Source organism: Danio rerio, chromosome 2 (genome assembly GCF_049306965.1).
Source record: "Danio rerio strain Tuebingen ecotype United States chromosome 2, GRCz12tu, whole genome shotgun sequence".
Taxonomy (NCBI): Eukaryota; Metazoa; Chordata; class Actinopteri; order Cypriniformes; family Danionidae; genus Danio; species Danio rerio.
In genome coordinates this window covers 22690086-22714560 of record NC_133177.1, presented here as the reverse complement: position 1 = coordinate 22714560, position 24475 = coordinate 22690086, and the positions used below count along the sequence as shown (strand labels likewise).

The following is a 24475-nucleotide window of genomic DNA, read 5'->3' as shown; positions in this document are numbered from 1 at the left end:
AGATGCACGAAGCGACACCAGGCGAAAGAATAAATACAGCTTGAGAGTGCAAGTCTGCAGCCAGACACTATTGGGTTTGCAACCCCCTTACCTTTGGGGGAACCAGCACTTTAACAAAAAACTTTTTTTAGCATATGCAAATGTGACCCTGTTTATGGTGACATCTCCTATGTCTCAATAATATGCAAAAGACAGTACACAGGCATTCGCGAATCGGTCAGTGGGCACAGTATACAGTAAAGTGCTACAGAAATAATAATAACCCATGGTTTTTAGAATTATCAATGCAGAAACAACATCTACAGTTTTCCATATATTTCAATATCCCCTTTTACTTCCACATGTAAATTGTTTTCTAAATTAGATGAAACATCAGAAAACACCTATGCGCTCACCCCCACATAAAGTGTAAATTGGAATTCATCTCCCTCGTCTACCTGTGATCAGATTGACGTAAATGCATCTTAATACCCAGCGTAAACAAGGCCAATGATGATTTGAGTACTATCTTAGTGCTAATCATTCGCGAGGCAGGGCGTATTCCCGTTAAATCAAACCCCCAAACTTCTGTCAGACAGAAAGGAATCAAAGTCGTCGCATTACCACAATGACCCTGGCACAGGAACGAAAAGTAATTGTTTCAGATCGCAGTACGCAGTTATTTAAGTTCTGCCTGCTATGCAATTTCAGCATGCTGACAAATTTGTGTGTATTTGAGCATCTCAAAGAGACGAGGTGACACATGTGAAAATGTGCCATTAAGCTGGCAGGTGGCTCAATTATCCTCTTCCCAGCAATTAGGCAGCACACATCGTCATCTTCAAGGGCATCGGCAAATATGTTTTCTCACTTGTTTTCCAGGAGGATGAGTCAGCCGCAGCCAGCATAATTTTACCCAATTGTTTCCAAGCCGGAGAATGACATTTTACAAAACTACAAACTTCCGGCGCTCACCCCTAACAACTTGTGGAGTGTGGACCAGCTTTTTGTTTACACCCTGCCAACAGCAAATATCGGACAAAACTGCCTATTTGCACTTGGCAGAAGGAAAACGTTCATACCATCCCCCGCACACCATGCAGATCTAACAAACAGCATTTTAGGAGAGGGGTGCACAAGTAAACCAAGCCCGTCTGATTTAATGATGTGTTATTGTGAGACACATACGCCGACCCGAGAGGGGCTGTACATGGAGACGTGGAAGGAGAAAAAAAAACTGTGTTTTGAAATGTGTCTGAGATCCACAATGATGAACTGTCTCATCCGAACATAGAGAGAAGGTCGCGTTCTGTCATTGGCGCTCATGACTTGGAAATGTGCAGTGATATAAACACACTCTTCAGTGCTGAGACCACAACCCATTGAGTTGTTAAAGGGATAGTTCATATAAAAGTCTGCCTGGTCTTGTCTCCAATGCTGTGTACACTTCTTTCTTTATTGAACCACAATAGGGGAATTTGAAAAAGGCGAATAGCAATCAGTATTGAGCCTTCCAAAAAAAAAGATGTATCGAAGAATGGTCACTTGTGACATTTGTCCTATGTTCAAATTGTTTTAGGATTAAATGATTCAGTTTGCTAAAAAATACATATATAAATTAATTCAATGTTTTACCAGGGGTGTAAAGTAACTAATTACAAATACTCAAACTACTGTAATTGTGTAGTAATGTGCACTTTTACTTTCCTTTGAGTCCCTTTATAGTGCAGTATTGGTACTTTTACTCCACTTTCCTTCAACCTGCAGTCACTACTTCCTTTTTTTTGTCAATTGGGATTAGAAAAATCAGTCCTGTGACTCCTGTCCAATCAAATCGCACGTAGAAGTAAAATCACATTATAACGAACTACCTCAAGACATGGGCAATGTATAATTGCTGCAAACTGTTTGGAAGCATTAAAAGTGTCCAAGTACTGTAGATGTTCAAAATCATCACATGCAATGACCCATAGACTGTTAAGATGCATGTCACTGATGAGAAGATGACGTATGTTTATTGTATGATGACCGATATGGCCTTAAACATCCGGCAAGCACAAGAAGTCAACATGACATCAGATTGTCATTGTACCCCAAAGTCATGGGGACACATTTTGTTGTCGGGTTCACATCAATGTCCAACATCCAAGCTAAAAATCAAAAAGATATCAACTTCTAATGATGTTACAGTTCTAATGTCTCTCCTTTACATTGATATAAAATGACTGTTTGTCTCTCGAAACTGTTATCTTGGCAATCCTTTAAGTAAACCTTAACTGTTATTTATATACCATTTTAATTTAGCTTATGTAAATCTTTGCTTTTGAGAAGACCAACACATGTAGACTCTGAGGTAAAATGTTTGCCATTCAGTTCAATTCAATTCAGCTTTATTTGTATAGCGCTTTTACAATGTCGATTGTGTCAAAGCAGCTTCATATAAATGGTCATAGTAACTGGATCAGGGTAGTTCAGTTTTTAGTGTTTAAGTTCAGTTCAGTTTAGCTCAGTTCAGTGTGATTTAAAATCATTACTGAGAGTCCAAACACTGAAGAGCAAATTCATCTATGCGTAGCTCTACCGATCCTGAACCATGCAAGCCAGTGGTGACAGCGGAGAGGGAAAAAAAACTTCACTGATAGGAGAGTGAAGAAAAAAAAAATTGAGAGAAACCAGACTCAGTTCGGCACAACCATTTTAATTTCTCCGCTGACCAAGTCTTGTGCAGAGCTGCAGTTTCAGCGGTGGAGGATGAAAGCTGGCCTCAGAGAAAACTCATCTGTCCCTGGAGCATCACTGGAATCAGCCTCATGCTCTCCACTCCCCCATAACCACCAGTGCAGCAGCAGCTCAGGATACGGCCTGGTTGTTAATAGTGGATGCAAATAGAGCATTACAGTAATCCAGCCTAGAAGTCATAAAAGCATGGACTAGCTTTTCTGCATCAGAGATGGATAGCATACTTCGTAATTAGTAATTAGTTTAAGAGAAGAAAATTGTTGGTCATCCAGTCTTTAACATCCTTAATACACTATGTTAGCTTAGACAGTTCAGACATCTCATCAGGTTTAGTTGAAATATATAATTGAGTATCACCTGCATAGCAGTGAAAGCTGATCCCATGTGTTCTAATAAGGTCTCCCAGGGGTAGCATGTAAATTGTAAACAGCAAAGGGCCTAAAACTGATCCTTGAAGCACCCCATACTTTACTGGGTTGACTTGTGAAGGCTGTCCATTAATATTAACAAACTGGTAACGGTCAGTTAAGTATGACTTAAATCATTGTCGAGCCTGTCCCTGGACACCTGTAGACTTTAAGCGATTTATGAGGATATTGTGGTCAATGGTGTCAAATGCTGCACTAAGATCGAGTAGAACTAATAGTGAGATACACCCTTGGTCAGCAGCTAAGAGTAAATCATTGGTTATTTTCACTAATGCGGTTTTTGTACTGTGATGAGCGCTGAAACCTGACTGAAAGACTTCAAAAATATTGTTGGTCTGCAGAAAGGAGCATAATTGAGTAGAAACAACTTTTTCTAATATTTTAGACATAAATGGAATATTTAAAATAGACCTATAATTAGCTAGGTTGTTGGGGTCCATTTTCGGTTTCTTAATAATAGGCTTAATAACAGCTAGCTTGTAAGAGTTTGGAACATGGCCTAAAGATAAAGAAGAGTTGATAACATTAAGAAGAGGTTCTCCTATAGCAGGTAGCAATTGTTTCAGTAATTTTATTGGAATTGAGTCCAGCATACACATAGCTGGTTAACAGCTATTTATAATTTATCTAGCTCTTCCTGTTCTATGATTTTGAAGCACTGTAGGTTATTATGATTCAGTGAAATATTTACAGGATTTGGAGTATAAGCTTGTGCAAAAAGTTTAACATCTCCTATTTTCTGTCTAAAGCGTTCTATTTTATCACTGAAAAAATTCATGAAGTCATCACTACTAATTTGCGGTGGAACATTTTGTTCCAAAGATGACAGATTATTTGTTAATTTATCAATAGTGTTAAATAAAAATCTAGGATTGTTCTGATTATTTTCTATCAATTTGCGGAGGTGCTCAGCCTACTAGAGACTTCCTGGCAGGTGTGTTAAGGCAAGTTGGAGCTAAACTTAGCAGGATACCCGCCCTCCAGGACCGAGTTTGGACACCCCTGATTTACAGAATTGATTTTCTCCAGAAAATTACTCGAAAACAGTTTACCATCATTTGCCATTTTGAAAACTTTTAAATAGCATTCACAGTAAAGCTGATTAAACAACTAAGCAAAGGTAACTTTTAATGCTGTGTTAGCTCACACTTTTATTTTGTATTGTGTTAGTTTTGCAAAACTGAAGTCTATTGCAACTTGCTCTTCACCATTCCAGATGGTTGTCACATGTCAGATGGTTTACATAAAACAGCCTATAGAAAGAGCCATGAATGAGGCATTAATGTTTATTTATCTATAGATGAGATAACCTATGGAAAAAAGTGCTTAATAAAAAGTGTTTTATTGTTGAGTGCATGCTATCACATGGAGTGTTCTCCAAAAGGCTGTGTATTGTGGCACAGTGGTTAGGTGCTGCCTCTGGTCTGAGAAATGAATTGATTGAACTGTTTGAAACCCCTGAATAAATCTAACTGTTTGAATCTTCTGAACTGAAAGAACTGTTTTATTCTCTGCAACTAATTAACCTATTTGAAATCTGTTTTACTATTTTTGACTCTGTGAAACTGGTTTAACTGTTTGATACTCCTAAACCAAAAAAACAGTTTGAATCTGGAACTGATTATACCATTCTGGTGACTGAACTCCCTGAACAGTTTGTGTCCCTGCCCAAAAACCTTCTCCAGAATTCTCTCCAGACTAAGGCCAGTCCCTCAGCTCACCATGTGTCTTCCAGGTACCAGCTCTTCTGTGTTGGCAGATGTCTGCCTTCAGTTTCTAAGCTGCAAAGATCTCCTCAGCCCTTCAACCCATTGTTTCCACCTTGGCTCTATTGTCCTTTGTCTCAACTGTGCCCTTTTGTCCCACCTCATCGTCCTCATCTTTCTGTCTGCACCTTGGTCAATCATCCTCATACCTTCCCCTTCAGACAACATTCCTCTGGCTACACTTTTCCCCTCTGTCTTCTTTGGGCTCCTCCTTCCCTTCGGCTCTACCTTAGTCACACCAGCTCCACTGTGGTCTACCAGAACCCTTCTTATGTGATGGTGACTCGAGCCATCAGCTCTGCCATGGGCATTTGAATCCTATAGGCATCACTCTGGTTCTGCAGCTCTTTATCTCAGTCTTGGGGTCAGCCATTTTACTTTGTTGGTCCATCGTTTAGGCTAGCTGTTTTGGTGTGTTCCCTATGTTACCTCTAAATAGGTTAACATCGAAATTTGTTGGCCCAATTTAGCATTGAATTGGCTTCGATTCGTCAGCTGAACAGAGCACTCTAACTGGTTATTCAGCAACAAATCAGAGTGCGAGTGTGATGTTGTGAAGTGAAGCCAAAAGGGAACACAAAGAGGCCAACCATAATTTTACTACATTTCTTATATATTTGCAAACGATATGGATTATCAGACATATTTTCATAAGTGAATCCCTCTGTGGTAATAATTACTGTCATAATGGTACTAAATTCTGCTTTCTTTACATTTTCTCTGTGTGAGTCGGAAGTTTGGTTTTCTTATGTGGAACAATAAAACAGATCACTAGCCCCAGCAGAAATTCACACCTACTTGCGCAGGCATATAATGCGGCTCTTTGTGTCAGTTTGGTGTGTTCAAGTGCAGTTTTTTGGCCCAGCTGCAATCCAATGAAACAAAATTGTGTTTTGTTGGTGCTAGTTGTTTGGCATTGGCACGGCGTGTCCCAGCCCTTAGGCTCTACTTCCATCCCCTCTGTCGCTATTGTTCAGCACCCTGGTGTTGACATTCCCATCTAAATCATGGCTCCTCATCCCATCAACTCCACCGTGGGCTGCTGTCCTAGCTGGATTCCAGGTCTTCATTGCTTCCTCCTGCCCCTGAGGCCTTCCTCCATTTACTTCTTAGTTGTTTCAATTCTGGTGCAAGATCGCCATGCTAGAGTAAGGAGTAATGTCAAGAATGCAAGGCAAGCTTAGTTGAATAGTACATTTCATACGCAATGATAATGTGCTTTACATATGATAGGATATTTAAAAATCCTAAAATAATAACAAAACAAGTGTAACAAATAAAATGGCAAATAATAAAAATAAATATTTATATTTAAACAGATGTTGGCAGGCGTAGTACATAGTGACTGACCTTTAAGTCAACCCTTGGTATTTTTAATTGATTTTATAATCTGAAAGGTCTAAAAAGTTTATATTCAATAAACATATAAACAACTTAATGCAGTCCTCTAGGCCATTACTTGATTCATGAACAAGTAAAAGTACTTTTTAGAAGACTGATTTGCCTCTATTTCCCTTGAAAGTTTCCTAATTACACTCTCACCTAAAAGATTCAACAGGACTATATCCAAACTCACAGCATGGATGTGCCCACTTTCCTTTGCAGTGTTAAGGCTTGTACACACCGGGACGCCTTTTTTGTTCGTTTATCGTCAGCTTTTTACGAGACATTTTTCCAGATTCAAACCCAAGCACTTTTTACTAGCGTCAAGCAGAAGAGTATGCAAAATCACTCCTTGACGTTAGATGGCGCCACACAACTTTCAGCTTCAGACACCCGCTTGTAACACAGAAGAAGAAGATAAAGTTGACAAGCTGGATGTTATGATTGGTTCAAGCAGCAGCTCCAGGGGTCCGTTCTTCGTACCTCGCTTAAATGATCTAAGATGATTTGGCAGATCCTGGATCTTTTAATCTTGATAACTGATCTTTCGCTAATTTGTTTCTTCAAACAAGTTTGCGAATCAGATTAGAATGTCTGGATGAACTGATCTGAGATCGCTGCGTGTGTTGTGAAGGACAGATCTATTGATTCTCGAAATCATGATCAGCAATGCAACGATTGGCTGACGGCACATCAGCGTAATGACATCATCTGATTAATATTCAATTATCCATGTGAGCAAAATTACATCAAATGAGCAGTAAACGGTTTGTTAAATATGACACGCAATAACCTTCCACATTTGTTGTGAGCTGCAGGCTTTACACTTTCATGTGTCAAGAGTATTCATCATGTATTTCAATGCAAATCAATGTATTTAGTTCTACATTTAGAAAATATGTTCTTTATTATAGTAGCCGTTTTTTAATCGGATGTTTACAAAAGCATTTTGATATTGCTAAAGGCGTCTGCAACTTTTGTGAAGCATAATCACTGGCATATAAACTGTCAAAACATGTTTATGACTGCATTAATGTATTATTGCTTTTTAAAAAAAGTCACATATTGTGCATTTTTATTATACACAATTTGTACTAAAGCGATCTAAAAAGTTCATATCAATAAGTTTTCTCTTTGCACCACCAGGTGGCAATCTTTGTACTTTCATTTCGAGGGTGCAGATTGCATAAGTTTTATAAATAAGTATAACTTTATTTATTTTATTAATAACTATAACTCTATATACATAGTTTAAAAATATTTACCATTTTCCCAAGTGTATATAACTACTACTGTAAGAAAATATCAGAATTCACAAACTTTCTCTATTATCTTTGCTTGAACTAAGCCGATCTAAAGGCTAATTTATACTTCTGCGTCAAACGCCGGCGTATGCTACGGCGCTGACGCATAGCCCTTCGCCATGGCCATCGCCATCACTGACGTGCACCTCTCAAAAAATGTAACTTCACGTCGCAACGACGCGTAGCGTAAGCTCTGTGATTGGTCGGCTTGGTAGCTCTGACGAGTATGGGCGGGACCGAGAGCCGCGCGAATGGCGCGAGCGATTGTTTACAAGTGTGGAGTTCCGTGAAGGAGCTCCGGATGGAAAGTTTTGTTTTGTGTTTACCTCATAGTTAAAGTTGCTGCACGTCCGACGGTTGCTGCCTCAAAATGAGCGAGTTCGAACCACTTGTACATCCCGGAAGTGTTCAGGAAAAGCAAAAAAGCAGAGAAGAAACTCGACACAGAGGAACATTTACACCTCACTGCCAGCTAGCGTTTCGGAAGTGTTAATGCAGACCAATAGAGACAGCGCGCAGAAGTATAAATGCACAGCCACGCACGTTGCATGCGCCGTGGGTTACGCCGGTCACTTGACGCAGAAGTATAAATCAGGCTTAATCCTGTTTATATAAATTGAACCTGCTCCCGATCAGGTTTGATCTATCAGAACTGTTGCCATGACAACAACTCTCGGATCAGCTTTGAAGAACGAAACAATCTTGGATCGTGTCAAATCGTCAATATCCAAATCCAGCTAACAGAGTAATCCACGTACAAAGAACGGACCCCAGCTCTAACAATGAAATGATTATTGTTCACCAGTGCAATAAGCAGCTCCACGTTCATATGGCCTCTGGCCATCTTCTTCAATGTGCACTCGCATTGACAGTTTTGCGCTTGAGCGCTCTAAGGGCTGTTTACTGTAACTTCAGCAGCTTCGTGCACATGAGCAAAAGAGCCAACCTGATAGGTGGAGAAGGTTTTGACAGGGTGCGTCAAAACAAAAAAACAAGCATACGCCGGGTTTTTTTTTTAAATGGTGATTTTTCGCCTGGCATTTTGCGCGTTGGCGTCTACGATCACATTAGCGCCCTTTATTTAGTTACAAGGCGTTAAACGTCAACTGAAAAGATGAGCAAAATACGACTCTGTGTGCACAGGCCTTAAAAGGAGAAGGTATTCATTTTTATTTTTAAGAATATCTTGGCCATTCGCATCCCATAGTAGAACTTAGACAATTAGACAATTTTTGTATATTGGGTTCAGACACAAATAAACACCAATCTTTGTCTTTTCGGTGTAAGCTGGTGCAATTGCAATAAAGCAACATACATTCATTATATTCATTAAAATAATTAATCATACCATAGTAAGTAAGCAGAAGGTAACTGCAGCTTCATGACCTCTGTATCACCACAAGAGGGAGAATTGTGACAATCATAAGTAAATATCGAAGAGAGTATACCCGGCTTTCCCTTCAGGCACCTTAAATTTGGACCCTTACATTAATATATGAACACCTCTCTTGAGAAATATGCATAAAGAAAAAGTGGCACTAAATATGAGGCATGAAAAAGTCTCTATCGAGCGGGAAGGCCCACAGAGATGTGGGCCAAAGGTAAAATGATCTGTCTTGATTGCACTGTAATTGACTTCATAACCTGGGCTTTTTCGACAGCTCATCCTGGCTTTGACCTCCACCGTAAAGCCAATAATCACCCAGCAGGCGTGATGTGTAGAGCCACAGGCTTCAGATGTGACCATCTGCACTGTCCAGCAGAGCGTCCAGATCCTCATCAGTGTTGGAGGTACAGGACACTACTTAAAATGACTGGATCCTTCAGTACAGCACAGTTGGACAGATGGAGGCTAAATAGTAACTCTTTCAGGTGCATTACAGTCTCAGACTGTACTGCCCATGAACCGCCCACAGCCTGTTTACTGGCCATCTGAGTCATGTTACCAACAAAACTGTCAAAAACTGTCCTAAATTCTGTAGGTTTTTTTTTTAGTTGGTTAACTTTATGCAGTTTCCAGCAGTCAGAAATGAAGCTGTGTTTACAACTTAATTGCTGGTACATAAAATCTGATGGAAGAGACTGATGTAACAAAAATATACCAATTGCTTATTTTACCAACTAGACCAGTGATCAAATACTTTATGATAAATGATGTTGAAAGCTGCACTGAATATACTGTAAAATGGTAATTGTAATACTTTGAAATATTGGTAATTATCTAAAGATCACCATTTTACCCTTTTTTAGGATTTGATGTCTTATGTCTTATAAGTCTTATGTGTCTCCAGAATGTGTTTGTAAAGTTTCAGCTGAAAAATACCCATCGGATTATTTATTATACATTTCTGTATACTGGAAATTTGAGCTGTTATGACATTAGCTGTTTTCTTTATTGCAAATGAGCTGGTTCTCCCTGCCCACTGTGTGTGTCAGAGCCATTGAGATCACTGATTCACGTACAGTGTTGTGCAAGTTACTTCCAAACTGTAATACATTACAGATTACTTATTATTGTTATTTAAATGTAATCCCTTACCTTACAATATTACTGTCTCAGAATTGTAATATGTTACATTACTCTTATATTACTTTTTAGTTACTTTCACCAAAAAAACTACAGAATTAGAACTTAACATTATAAAATTCTATAATGTTCTATAATGAGCATTTTACATCCAGTAGAAAGTGATTTGATCTAGCAGAATGACTGTGACCTCTCCAGGCTACTAACAATATAGTATATAATTGGAAATGTGAAGGCTCAAGACAATGCAAGAAAGGATGACAGCCAGAATTACAAATGATCTGTTAAAAGTATGGTAGAGGTAAATTGATTATCTGGCAATATCTGTGAATGGCTTGGCTATTTTCATATTAGACACAACAGGCCGATATGTAAACTCCAATGCCATGACAAAATGCAGATTTTGTTTCTTTTCTTATTGTTGCCATTATTGTATTTACTTTACATTCAAGTGGTTTTCAACACAAAACCGTCCTGCACAAAGTGAGCATGATGAACAGTTTTCTCAGTATAATGTTTGTGCACCGATTTCCTGTTTGTGGACAAAACTGCCTGCGAGCTCTCACATATGCTGCTCGCGCACAAATTCTCACGATAACTCAAATACGCACTGCTCACGCACAAGTTTTCTTGCGTGCTCTAAGTACACTGCTCTCTCAGTGAGATTATATGCAGACTCACAATTCCTGTCTTGTGTTCCCTCTTCCTTTCAAGCTTTTTGATATGAATTACATTAGTACACTATTTATTAACAATAACCAAAATACTAAAATAGACTTATAATTTTTAATCTAATAAACCATAACATTGTTGGCTGTATGTTATATGATGAGATATTTCAAATAAAAAAAACATTTAGACAAAAATAAAAACTAACGCAAGCAGAAATGTAACTAATAGAAAAACTTGATAAGGTATTATAGCCTACTGTACTATTCACTCTTCAAATTAATCTTATTATCAATCAGATTTTTTATGGCAACTAAAATAAAGTGAACTAGTGTCTGTTGTCTTCCACATTGTTGATGAGATTGTGGAGGACTTTTTCCCTGCCATCATCTTCATTTTGAAAAGAAGCTGTTCCACAGGGCCCCTGAACACACATATTGTCATTAAGTACTGTAATTATTTTGTTGTGGTAATACTATAGTTGCTATGGTAACACAAGAAGTGTAATATAAACAAATGATCTAGTGCTGTAGTTTTTTTACAATATGGGGTAGATTGTACTACAATTCACCACACTTAACTGTAGTAAAACTACACTTTATATTTAATTTTATGAGTTCACTATTCTTAATACGACAGTAACGTTATGCTTAAGCATTCATTGTAAATACTTTAGCCTAAAACATAGGCAGTATACCTTACACTCAAAAACACTAGTATTTATCATAGAATTTATCTTAACCTATAAGTAAATAGTGTAGCAATATATAAACCATATAAACATTCTTGGGATAACAATTAAATAGGAGGATCTCTGGAGAGCAACAGAACGAAAGGAAGAGGAAACACACGGCATAGACTGTGAGTCTGCATCATCTGACGGAGCGAGAGCAGGTCGTTAGTACGTGAGCAGCCCAGCCAGTGTTGAGTGAACGCGAGGAGTTTTGTCCACAGAGGAAACCGGCACGTTCACTCGCTCGTATTACATGAATGAGCTTACGACATTTGTCAGTGAAATAACGCTATATGCACTTACGTCCGTCTCGCAAATGCACTGTCTTCTGCCATTTTCATCTATTTGCCGCTTTTCCGCTGCGCGTACTGCGAACCGGGCTGAGCCAATATCGCCGGACCTTGAGCTCAGAAGCTGAAATCATTCCGCGTTCAAAGTAAAAAGGTCCCATAGCCAGAGGGAGATTAATGACAGCACGCGCATATATTCTCTATCCACGAACAGGAAATAGAACTGCGGTATTTTTCATTTGTTAATGTCTTGCGGCCGAAAAGTCTGTTGTAACGCACGCGTTACTGAACATGTACCGAGTAAAATATTACTGAAAATGTATTAGTAATGCCTTACACTTCTGCGTTACAGGAAAATGTAATACATTACTGTAATACATTACTTTTGTAACGCATTACTCCCAACACTGTTCGCGTAGCCTCTCTTGTTATGTCTCGCTCCAGATAAACAGCACAGCGACAGACAAGAATGAAGCAGGTCTCCCTTACTACAGTAAGAATTTTCCCAACTTTTATTTGATGTATTTTTTGTGGAGTTAATTCAAGCCTTTCTGCAACGATGAGTCACACAACGTCATTATAAAGTGCATGCACATGCACACACATGCGTTTAGCTTTGCACTGTTATGGCACAACAAATGTAGCAGGATACATTTTAATATTCACTGCTGTATGGATATCTATTATGTTAATGTACAAAATAAACCTGATTTAAATATATGAACCGGGATTGAATCGTCTTCTTTTATAATTGTGCTGACACACAGCTGTGGTTAGAAATTACGTAGCAATTTTACTGTCTTTTTTACAAGCAAGCACTGTTTTAAAATGTCTTAAACTTGTAAAACTCATTCTTGATCACATTTGATGATGATTGACTATCACAGTGAGCTCAAAGTATCTTTTAGTATCAATTGATCTGCGCAAGTCTTGTCTTGTTGATATGATTATCTGCGGCTGTCAGTCACCTAAATGGGCATTGAAACTGCACTTCTACGTCACGTTGCAGGGAGCCTCAAAATGAAAGGCATTTAGATCCTATTTTTAACATTGAAAGATTTAAAAAGAGAGACTTATTGTGTTTCTATTACACCAATGACTGCGGACACACTATGCCTACACACAGTTCTGTGCATGTCGTTAAAATTATTTGCCCTTGTAATCTAAAATTAAACTTGAAAACGCACTTCCTGTTTTTATTTTTTATTTTTTTAATTAACTTCTCATAATGTGTGATTTTGGGGTAATGGGTGTGGCTAACATACTTAACCATGACCCTCCAACTGTCTAAAAATGGTGAGGAGGAGGTGTCTGTTAGGTTGTAAAAACTCTCCAAAACTTTTTTCCAATTTATTTATTTATTTTTAATGAAATGTCTACTTTACTACATTTATTTAGCTTTCATTAGAAAAAACAAGCCACACCCACTTAATTTGATATTCCGTTTCTCTAGGAACTGCATTGCAAAAAAAAAAAAAAAAAAAAAAAACGTTTTTGGTTTCTATTATCAACCCTTTAAAAGAAAAGGTATGTACAATGTACATTCATTTATAGATAGAGTTTATTCCAGTGCTGGGGGTAACGCATAACAAGGGAACGCAAGTTACATAATAATATTACTTTTCTAAGTAACAAGTAACAAAGTAACTTTTAAATTTAAATTTCCTTTAAATTTAATTTTAAAGTTATACTTTAAAAAAATGTAAAGATTTTTAAAAAAAAGTTGAAATAATTAGTTTTAAAAAATAAATTGCTGGATTAAAAATTTAAGTAGTCACAATGAATCGTGCAGTCAATGAGAGAAAGTTTTCATTATTTTGAACGCATCGAAGCTAAGGAAATGGGCATTGCCTCAAAGGACAGTGACAAATAGTACAAAAGTAGCAAGCACATTGCTTTAAACTTAAAGTTATTTGTAACAGGGGTGGCCAACCCTGTTCCTGGAGAGCCACCTTTCTGCAGATTTCAGTTGCTACCCATATCAAACACACCTGCCTGTAATTATCACATGGTGTTCAGGTCCTAATTAATTGGTTCAGGTGTGTTTAATATGTTTTGATATGGGTAGCAACTGAAATCTGCAGGAAGGTGGCTCTCCAGGAACAGGGTTGGCCACCCCTGATCTGTAAATATGTCACGTATAGCTCTGGGGTCAGAAAGTTCTCGAAAATATTTTTTTTTTTATGTGTTTATAGGTAAATGTACTGTAGGTGTAGGTTATACAGTGTGTTGTTAATTACAGAACTCCTCTATGAAAAAAGAAAGAAAGAAAAAAAGTTCTGAAAGAGATCAGCCAGGTAATAAAAATTGATGCAAAAGTGACGTAACACATTACTTACTAAAATAAAGTAAGTATTGCAACTACTTTAGGAGAGAAGCTCAATATTGTAATGCATTTCTTTCAAAAGTGACTTTGCCCAACACTATCTATCTATCTATCTATCTATCTATCTATCTATCTATCTATCTATCTATCTATCTATCTATCTATCTATCTATCTATCTATCTATCTATCTATCTATCTATCTATTTATCTATCTATCTATCTATCTATCTATCTATCTATCTATCTATCTATCTATCTATCTATCTATCTCTCTGTCTGTCTGTCTGTCTGTCTGTCTGTCTGTCTATTGTATAGATTTGGTGTGTAGATTTTTAGATTTATTTTAAACCATGTATGGATGTGTTTCGCAATTTTCAAATTCCCGATTAGTTGTTTTTTCTCTCAGTTTGAAATAACGTACTTCATGTTTTTGCAGATATTCTAATCACAAAAAAGCAATAAAACAGTTATAATTAAAAATAACTGATTTCTATTTTAATATTAGAGGTATTTTTTTATTTTATAATGTGTTTTGTATGTATTTTGTAATGTATTTTAATCCAGTTAGTGAGTAGATAGTAATCTACTATAGTTCTGCAAAAATTCTGTTAATCTTTTTTGCAAAATGTACTGGTAATAGTGTGGATCAATCCCCCTCATATGACTTTAAAGCCTTTTGGGTGTATGGTAATACTATACATGTGATTACATACTTATTTACTTACTAATTAAAATACACATGAACTGATTCTTTTATGAACCTTCTTCACCCCTACATGGCACGTGAAAATAAACTGCAAGTGGTCACTGTACATCTAAATTGAAGATCTGATGAGGGTGACAACTGCTGGTGTTATATTAAAGCTTTGATTGAAGTCTGATCACAGATTCAACAACAGGTAGAGCTGACCTGTGAACCACAGAATTATTGATAGAAACCTCTATTCTGATCTCCACCGTGACCTCAAGCGAAGCTCTTAACCCAAAGATCATTCGCACGTCTACTAAGAAATTAGAGCACAGGAAGCTGGTTTGAACAGAAAAAAAGAACTGCTGAATGACAAGCGGAGAACAGACCTTTCAGTCAAACACATTACAGTGCTTCAGCGGGTCCTGTCAGATTCACAGTAAACCTGTATAACGAAAACCTAACAAGCAGTTTTCAATCAAATGAGATTTCACCTAGCACACACAGACATAGGTGCGCCACCGGAGCCCAAAGGGGACGTTTGCTCGGGGCCCATCTGGAGCTCTCAACTGCATGGCTTGTCAGGACTCTGTGATTTCCACACACGTCACTGCATTTGAGAAGGTTAGCAGTGAATCACAAGAGCAAGGAGACATCTGACAAAAAAAAAAAAAACAGATACGCTGACATGTGCACCTTTACGATTTTCCACACTTGCATGGGCAGACGCAGGATCTGTGTCTCGTTGCACATATATAAAGAGACAGTTCACCCAACAATTTGCTGTTAATTTACTCACCCTTATGCAATTTAGGATGTAGGTAAGATTTTTTTTCTTCAGTGGAGCTTTTAAAGAAGATTTTTAAGTGCAGTCTTTGAGTATTCATAAAATGTCAGTGTGATTCTGAAAATGTAAAATTAATATTCATACGCAATTAGTTAATAGTCATTGGCACTTTGAGAGTCAAAAATGCAAGCTACAAAACAATGATTTTCAACTAAACAAAGTTTTGTCTTGTTTCTATTTCAAAATTTTAAATTTCTATTAGCCCCCTTGAATTCTTCGCCCCCATGTTTATTTTTTTCTCAATTTCTGTTTAACGGTAAGATTTTTTTTAACACATTTCTAAACATAATAGTTTTAATAACTCATTTCTAATAACTGATTTATTTTATCTTTGCCACGATGACAGAAAATAATATCTACATATTTTTCAAGACACTTCTATACAGCTTAAAGTGACATTTAAAGGCTTAACTAGGTTAATTAGGTGAACTAGGCAGGTTAGGGTAATTAGGCAAGCTATTGCATAACGATGGTTTGTTGTGTAGACTATCGAAAAAATATATAGCTTAAAGGGGCAAATATTTTTGTCCTTAAAATGGTGTTTAAAAATTAAAAACTGCTTTTATTTTAGCCGAAATAAAACAATTAAGACTTTCTCCAGAAGAAAAAAATATTATCAGACATACTGTGAAAATTTCCTCGCTCTATTAAACATCCTTTGGAAAATATTTAAAAATGAAAAAAAAATTAAAGGGGGGCTAATAATTCTGACTTAAACTGTATAATTATTGTATTTTTCAAGCAAGCAAAGTAATCTGCCAAAGGAATAAAATAATCGTTTCAGGTTTTTGAATAAGATTTTACTTAACCTATTGACAGATTATGTTTTTAGTTTAAAATAAAATGATTTTGTTGGTTTAGGAGCAAAAAAAAACAGTTAATTCATAACATATTATTTCTGAAAAAATATCAATATTTTACTTGTCTAGAAAACTAGAAAAAAAAATGTAGATACTTGGACTAGAAATAAAGTAAGAAAAGCTTTTTTTGCAATGCAGGTGATGTTAAAAATTAATACCCATGACTTCAGAAAATACATTATGGTCTTGAAGTTGAAGTCAGAATTATTAACCCCCCTGAATTATCCGCCCCTCTGTTTATTTTGTCTTCAATAGACCTTTTTCACACTTCCTGGTTCCGGCGTCTTACAACATCCGGTTTCAATATGACGGAGTAAGAAAGAATGGCAGGGTCACCTCATCGCTGTAATTGCAGCGTTCTCGGCTGCTCCAACTCAAAAAAAGACACCCTTACTTTAATCACCACGATTTCCCGAAAGACGAAGGACAGAGAAAATCATAAATGAAATTATTAGAGGGCTTGAATGTCGTTTCAAGTTATATGCAGGAGTACGTTCGTATGGTGTATGCACTTCAAAGCGGAGATTATCATGTTTTATCAAAGACTGGTGGTCTATGCTTAATTTTGATGAGTAATTATAATATAGACAAAACTCCAGTTAAGCTATCTGCCTTCCACAAACAAGGGCTCATCATGGTCATTAATCTATAAGCATGATTTCTCCTTACATCGTTGTTTATTTTGGAATAATATACAATTCATACAAACACAAATCTCTTTTTTTAATTGGTTTGACAACAAAATTATTTGTTTAGTCAGTTATATAATAAAGATGGTATACTTTTCTTACAATGAAGTCCTTTCTCATTACAAAATCTCAATAACCCAGCAAGTTTTCAGCTGTTATTGGTTCAACTCCCTCAGAGGCATGTTATTCATTCATGCTATTTAGAGGTATTAATAAGACCATCCTTCTGATGCATCATCTTTTGATATTACTAAATGTTATGTTGGCAAATTTTGTTTTACAGTAAATACCAAGAGTAACTATAGAGCTATTCATACTCTTTTCCAAACAGAAATCATTACTGTACCTTATATCCAATTTTATTAGGTGTCTTTATTAAAGGGTGAATTGAAGAAAAGTATGGCTGTTACCACAGAAATATCATGTTAGAAATAGAATTAAAGAAATGTCCTATAAACTTATGACCAGGTTTTATCCAGCAAAACATTATTTGCTAAAATTTAAAATTGGGATTGATGTAAATTGTATTTTTGTAATAAATATGAGGAGACGGTTTTACACTTATTTTGGCTTTTTACATAGTCAGCTTATGGGGTGAGGAGCAAAAATGTATTAATAACAATTCTTTTGAGTTCAAAACCTCTTTCATCATTATAGAAACATGTACATATGGGCTTTACATGATTATCCTAGAGGGAAAACAAGAAAAAAACAAGAAAGCTCGACCCACTTTAAAAATGTGTGAACTTTACAATGTATTTCATTATTACATATGTTATATTACATTTTGTATATTTTATATTTGATTTACAATTACCCCTGGCATGTATATTTTTGTATTGTAAAATGTTATTTGCTGTTCTTCAAATAAATAATAAAATTTATTTTTTCCACGAGTAGGAGCTAACGTGTTTCCAGACTTGAGAAAACCTTACGACCATTAAACAACCTGTAACGTATGGGGCTCCTGCATTGACCGATAACAACTCACCTGTACAACTACCTCGCCATTCACTATATCTGACTCGGAATAAAAAGGAAGGAGGGGTTAGCACAGTTTATAGACGGGACTACTGACATAAAACTAATCCTGCTGGATGTTAAATAGCCTAGTTAATCTTGCTTACGAATGGCTTGAATGAGCAGATCTTATGCTGTTGGCTGTGCACCTTACTGGAACCTGACGTTGCAAATGCTGTGTGTAAGACACGTTTTCTGCACAAATTCTGCAAATCGGAATCATCTTTTAAATGCTGTTTCATTCAGGTAGTTTTACACATTCACCGAATAACGTCTTTCTGTCCAAATTATGGCAAAGTTAACAGAGAGAAAGTCATCCGCTGTCCTCAGGCTGTCATGTCTCTGCGACTCCTAGCGAAAACGGAAATAGCGATACATTGCTTCGAATGGCACTTCCGGTGTTCAGTTCCGCTGTGAAAAAGGTCTATTTTCTGTTTAACGGAGAGCAGATTTTTTTTTACCACATTTCTAAACATAATAGTTTTAATAACTAATTTCTAGTAACTTTTTTATTTTATTTTTGCCATGATAACAGTAAATAGTATTTGACTAGATCTTTTTCAACACACTTCTATACAGCTTAAAGTGACATTTAAAGGCTTAACTAGGTTAATTAGGTTAACTTGGCAGGTTAGGGGAATTAGGCAAGTTATTGTATAATGATGATTTGTTTTGTAGACCTTTGAATTTTGACCTTAAAAACTTTTTTAAAAAAATTAAAACTGCTTTTATTCTAGCCGAAATAAAAAAAAACAAGTGTCTTTGGTGTCTTTAGTGTGTAGAATGTGTCTGTAAAGTTTCAGCTCAAAACACCCATCAGATTATTTATTATACAATGGAAAAATGCCTATTTTTGTCTCAAAACAAGCCTGCGCCTTTAAATGCAAATAAGTTGCTTCTCCCCACCTACTGTTCCTACTTGCACATCTGTTTCTACTGCAAGGCATAAACAGCAGTCTTGTTGACCCCTCTTTGCCATTTTGGAAAATGTAAATGCACTCACAGTAAAGATGAAATACAAACTGCTGAGATTACAGTTTTTTGAGCAAAGGCAACTTTTTAATGCTGTTTTAGCTCACACTTTTATTTTGTATTGTGTAAGCCATGTTAGTTGTTAGCAACTGTTGTATTAACAGCGTCTTTTCTTTATTACAAACATGCAATGTTTTAAAAACATTTTATTTTATTTTATGTTATGCAATGTATTGTGTTTTTATATAGCACATTTATCATGTATGGCCATTCACCCAAAGCGTTTAACAATTATGAGGAGGGTCTCTCCACACTACCACCAGTTTGCAGCATCCACTTGGATAATGCGACGGGTGCCACAGGACAACGGCACCAGTGCGCTCACCACACCCCAGCTATTGGTGGAGTGAAAAGACGGTAATAGGGCCAATTCGGTGGATATGGGTGATTGGCCCCGCCCTGCTTAGCTTCAGTGAATAACCAGTCTTGGGCTGCAGGGTGATATGACTGTGGCAATTTAAACTTAGATATTCATTCTTGAGGTGCGGATGATCACAGACAGTTGGAAGTTGGAACAGATCTTTTAATCTCACTTTCTTTAGAAATCCTGTTCTGTGGACATGCTTATTCCATAGACTGTAAAATATATGGACGCAATATACGTGATGTCACCCATAGGTTTCTGAACACTGCAAAAGAAGCCACAAGTAGGCGCGGCCAACTATCGCCATTTTGTTCACGCGTCATCGCACCCACGGCGAAATACCAAACAAGGGCAAAGAAGCAGAGCGTGTGCGGAGATACAGACCCCTGCTGGCATTTTGCTTGGACCTGGGTTAAAGAGACTTTACTTAGGGAAAACGCTTAATACTTTATTACCTGCGACTCGTTTGTGTTCTGACCACATGAGCTTGGCTTTACAATATATCAATAAAGTGTTTAGACCAGGGGTCACTAATCTGGGACCTGGAGGGCCGGTGTCCCTGCAGAATTTAGCTCCAACTTGCCTCACCACACCTGCCTGGATATTTTAAGTATACCTAGTAAGACCTTAATTAGCTTGTTCAGGTGTGTTTGATTTTATATGATAATTTATATTGAATTTATATGATAAGGATATAAATTTACTCACATGGGAAACAGAGGCCACGTAAATGGTTTGTGAGCACAATTAAGTGCACACAGCATCCCATATCATCATTACTTCTTGTACGAAATAAGTGTACAAGGGAACTGACTGTGTAAAGCCACATAAAACAAAACAAAAATACGATGTATATGCCAGGTTCAGCGGCTAATCTGCCAGATTTAGCTGAGGTAAAGTGACGCGACCAGCAAGACCTAGCTGTCACTCAAGTGGCCATGCCCTTAATTATGTAAACTTAAATAGCCTAATATAAAGGATGTTATAATAAAAATTCACCCCCGTCACAGTTGTCATGAAGGGTAATATTAGCTGTATGAACCAAAAATGTTCTTTGTACCAGGCTGTAAACACCTTTTTTCCTGCTGTAAAGTCAGCCATTGTCACAGTGGGCTTAATTGAAATTAGCTATATTATGGAGCCAGGATTAGTGGAATTTTGATGAATTGCAGTTTCAGTTACTTCCATATTGGCTTTCCGAGGGAGAGCGGGAGGTTGCCGCTTGGTTTATTTGCGTTACTTTGAAGACATGTAAATACAGGCTTGTCAATCCATTTTGGTGGGCGAGGAATACCGCATTCCTATTGTGGTGAGCCTCAAACTATTTTTAAAGAAGAGAGTTTTTGTGTTTATATCACTTTACGTTGCTGCTGTTTTCACCACAGTCCAAATACATGCAGGATAGGTGAATTAAATGAACTAAATTTGCCGTAGTGTATGTGTGTGAATGAGTGTGTATGGATGTTTCCCAGTACTGGGTTTCAGCTGGAAGGGCATTCACTGTGTAAAACATATGCTCGATAAGTTGGCAGTTCATTCCACTGTGGCAACCCCTGATGAATTAAAGGGACTAAGCTTAAGGAAAATGAATGAATGAATGAATAAATTCCAAAATATTTACACTTTTGTACAAAATATTCTGTATTCCTGTTGCAGATTTCTATAGTCCCCAATCACACCTTTTCTGTTATATTTGGAAAAAAAGATATATATTTTCTGCCAGGAGTTTTACTTTTACAATCTGGTGAAAAATAAACCTAAGCTCACTCTAGAGTGCAACAACAAACAAGTGAGGTGGAGTTTAGTTATCTTCATTGCTTTCATTCTGCTTAAATATCTGTCTGTGTTCCTTTGAGAGCCACTTGTGTGGTTTGCAGCCACAAAAAAAAATGCAATCAAAGCTTTTCAGCGATGAACTGTAATGAATCCAAACATGATCTTGATTATATTGTTTACTGAATATTGCTCTCAAGCAATTGCTTGGTGGTGATGCAGTCTTTTTGTTGTTGTTTTAGTAGAAAAAAAAAGTTATTTGGAATTAATGTGATTGCCATTAATAGTTCCATTGTTTTAAATTTGGAGAAGTTTCTTGTTTTACCAGTTTTCATAATGTAGATCATTTAAATGATGATTAAATAATAAATAAGTACTCAAGAATTCAAATAATTTGAAGCCAAATAATAACACTCCAGGCCTGTAGCCAGCCTAATGAAACCAGAGCACCCGGAGGAAACCCACACCTACATGGGGAGTACATGCAAACTCCACAAAGAAATGCCAACTGACCCAGCCGGGGCTCGAACCAGTGATCTTCTTGCTGTAAGGCGACAGCGCTAAATTACCTCATATCATTATAAAAAATAGGACTCTGTTAAAGTTTTCAATTGAAAAAAATTTAGCCTAATGTCATTTATTAGCACAACAAACTGGCCAGCAGTCAGAATTTGGGATGCCGAATTTAGCGTGGTGTAACTTCAGAACGTGAAGTCATGTCATTCAAGTCCCAATTCTGTACCGACAGTATGCATGGGCCGATATAAGATTTTAGGGGTATGATAACCTTGGATAAAAACATCATGGTTTCACGGTATTGTGATTACTGCTCTACAATATATTCTTTTTACATGTCTGGATAAAAAAGCAAAAACCTTTTTCCCATTTGAACACAATATATTTTATTTTCAGAAACCTTTAAAATATTTTGGAACAGTAAACGTGTCAGGCTACATGAATCATTGACATCTGCTTTCTTCATTTGTTCCAAAAACAGATTTTTTTACAATTTAAAATGGCATTTTTCTGCTGGAGATACTGCACTCTCAGAAATAAAGGCAGCAAGCTGTCACTTTTTCAAAAGGTTTCAAAAGGTACACATTTGTTCTTAAAGGGTGTATATCGAAATCAAAAATAAATATTTTTGTACCTAAAAATTTTAAGAGGAAACCTTTACTTTTAAGGTACAAATATGTACCCTAGAGGTATTAATATGCATCTTTTAGGAACAAATTTGTACCTTATGAAAAGGTACCACACCAGTGACAGCTCGCATTTTTTCTGAGAGTGTATGGGTATGCCGAAGCATGCTAATAGGACTTTTAATTTGCCTGTAACCTGGGTTAAACGCTTCCGGCGAATTGAATGCCAATGCAAAATCCGGTGCGTTTAAGGTCTGTTTTCTTTAAAAATCAGTGATCTCCACTAGCTGAGTGATATCTTATTTAAAGTGGGTCTCAGATTGTACTAAAAGCACTGCATTCAATTACATTTCCCCCGCCATATCTTTATAATATGAGCATTTATTTTACCCCATTATATTCAATGGAGCTTCTGCGTTAGCCTGCCAATTCTGACGGGCGCGTGCGAGTAAACAGCTTTTTGTCTCGTTTTACGCTTGAGCAACTAAATAAATGCTAAAGTTTATTTAACTGAATGTATTTTAATGACATTACAACATCGATGCTGTATAAGGAACCGTATAAAATGGTAAAAAGTTCACAATAACAGCTCACCGGAAGTGTATCAGCATGGGAACAGCACTAGCTCGGCATATACCCTATTGTCCTAAAACACAAACAAAAAAAACTTACACATACCTTATTGAAGAAAATTTTGACAGTTTTAAAACCTTGGCTTCAACAAACCACGGTATACCTTGAAAACCTATTTCAATAGGTTATTTTCACAATTTATTATGGAATAGCAGTCAAAATAGGACAAATGAGGGCATGTATGGGACAAATTCTGGTCTGGACCTTTGTCAGTGAGGGGTGGGCTTTTTGAACCACCTGAACCCCCCTGGCTATAGGCCTGTAATCATTGCAACATGGTCAAAATGTGTTAAGCTCTCATTGAATAAAACAAAATAAAAAACAATCAACTAAACCGTCACTAAAAACATGACAAGGTTAAATAAATATGATAAAAACAGAATAATAATTTTGCTTCATAAGACCATATAACTTTTGAAATAATGGTTTCAGCTAAAAAAGATAAACAAAACAAAAAGTCTGGTTGCACATAGTGTTCCAAATGTGTACACAACGACTGTAAAAGGACACAAAATAAGATACATGGGTTAGGGTTAGGTTCAGGGGTAGGTTTATAGTACCTTGTTATTAACCAATTAATATAATGACTATAATTAACGCATATGTAAACGCAAAACTTGTGTGTAAAATAAAGTGCCACTAAAAAGGCCTACCTATCTTCTTGAATGAAGAGAAGACGTCATTTTGGACGGCCTGTGGGAGAGTTCATTTACAGCAAATTTCCATTTAAGAGTGAACTATCTCTTTAAACGCTCGTCGGTAATTTTATTACGCTTGAACTTCAGGAGTGTTAAATATAATCCAGCTGTCTGTCACCATGTCAAATGCTTGTTATGTCGAGAAATCCGTGAGTCGAATCAAGCACGAGATGTGCGCGCTCACGACAGCACAACAGCGCCCTCTGCTGATCACGCGCACCGTACACAAGACCAAATTGATATTTTTACACCTGTATTACTCTAAATCCCAAAACAACACGAGCAAACTGTCTAGAGACAAAACCCAATAAAATAACATGTCATTAAATAATGACTTCTCTCGATACATTCAACATTTAAATATTTACCCAAAACGCAGTCCAAATCTGACTTTTAAGACTCCTCAAATTACCCTGCGTTTTGCATCCCCGAGTGTTTGCACTTTCATTTCTGTCTCCATTTTTAACTTAATTAACAGGAGGTTTATCTCTCACCTAAAAAACATCCTCAGTACTCCAGTTTAATTAAAAGGGGGGCTTGCATTCACGCGCCACATTATTCAGGAGTGTGTCTCTGCATGCAAA

The 24475-nt window shown here is 36.9% G+C and overlaps 1 long non-coding RNA gene across 1 annotated transcript; it reads right to left on the bottom strand.

The window, feature by feature from the left end:
* Nucleotides 1-2355: 2355 nt before the first annotated feature.
* Nucleotides 2356-24109, bottom strand: LOC141378038 (uncharacterized). The gene is made up of 3 exons (XR_012391370.1): nucleotides 23847-24109; nucleotides 23155-23206; nucleotides 2356-6055 (listed from the first exon to the last, which is right to left on the bottom strand). It is a non-coding gene; the product is annotated as an uncharacterized lncRNA (long non-coding RNA).
* Nucleotides 24110-24475: the final 366 nt, after the last annotated feature.